This window comes from Octopus bimaculoides, chromosome 8, assembly GCF_001194135.2.
Source record: "Octopus bimaculoides isolate UCB-OBI-ISO-001 chromosome 8, ASM119413v2, whole genome shotgun sequence".
Classification (NCBI taxonomy): Eukaryota; Metazoa; Mollusca; class Cephalopoda; order Octopoda; family Octopodidae; genus Octopus; species Octopus bimaculoides.
The window spans coordinates 55,521,263-55,522,778 of record NC_068988.1 but is presented as its reverse complement, the minus strand read 5'-3'; positions in this window follow the sequence as shown (position 1 = coordinate 55,522,778).

Here is a 1,516-nt window from a genome sequence, read left to right as displayed (position 1 = left end):
AAATAAGAACCAAGATTAAAGAAGTGCAGGGGTCAATTCATTCAACAAAAATTCATGGTGCCCCAGTATAATGACAAATAAAGATAAAATTACATAACACTTTATAACTTCAAAAAAGGGATTGAAACCTCTATACCAAACACTAAGTTATACTTTACCAATGTCCACAAAGCCACAGAAATGAGAGATTTAAATCTATTTTTATTATTGATTGGGCACAATTATAGATTTAAGTATCTCATCTTTGACAGCAATTCATGGGTAGACGTGGTGGACTGGTGAGTGTAGATGAACTGGGTCAGTGGGACATTCTGAACTGTCTTGTCTGGGGTTCAAACTTGGTCAGGGTGAGGGATGAAGGTAAGAGTCTTTTTATTTTTTTTCGTTTATACAAAAATATTAAAGAATATTTTTCTAGATAGAGATTGAAACCTCTACTTTCATACAAGGTTATTAGTTAAATTACTAACACCTTTACCTATTAGGCCATCAAACCAACACCTGAGAAACAACTTAAAAATGAGATATTTAAATCTATTTTTATTATTGATTTAATGCTGTGGTAGATTTAGTTATCTTATTTTCCACAGAAATTAACAGGACACCCAATGTAAGTAAAGACAGATAAATAAGCAGTGATAGGACATCCTGCATAATCTGGTAGTGAATTCAAGTCAACCAGAGTGTAAGATTTTTCATTTAAATTTTTTTTTTTTTTTTTTTTTAACAATGGTTTCAAAAAATAAACTTTAATAAGTGGAGGTTGAAACCTCTATCGTCTTGCAATGCTATTGAACTAATTATAAATACCTTTATTCAGAAGGTTGTCTCTGCAGCAACAAGGACAAGCTTAAAAATGGGATATTTATTTAAATCTATTCTCAATAATGATCTGATGCTGTGTTAGATTTAAATATCTCATTTTTTACTGAACCTAGAAGTGGGAGACCCAGTAAACCAGTGGGTTAATGGCATGGTGAGGCAGAACAACAGTTAAGATGCGGGATTCTGTCCATGGTTCAGTAATGCACAATATTATCCAACTCTCTCTTTCTTGGTCTATGCATATATATTCCAATATATATATATATATATATATACACACACGTATATATGTATATACACATATGTATATAATCAAAGTAGTCAGAATATGTGACAGAGTACTTAAGATTAGGCTAGTGCTTCATCATAGGTTAGCTACCGTCATCTCAGCCTATGCCCCTCAACCGGGGCTACCGGATGGGCAGAAAGACCAATTCTACGACACCTTCCTGCAAACCTGTCATTCGTCAATATATATATATATATATATGTATAAACAAATAGTAAATGAGTATATGCATATATACGTACAGGTATGTGCATACCGACATCCACCTGTATGTATAGGTGCATATCTGGGTACAGGACATTGCAAACAAAACGTAGACGAGAAAACACACAAGCCACATAGAGAACATTCTCCTTCATCAGCTACCCCCGTTTTAACACCGGCATTTCGATATGTATATAT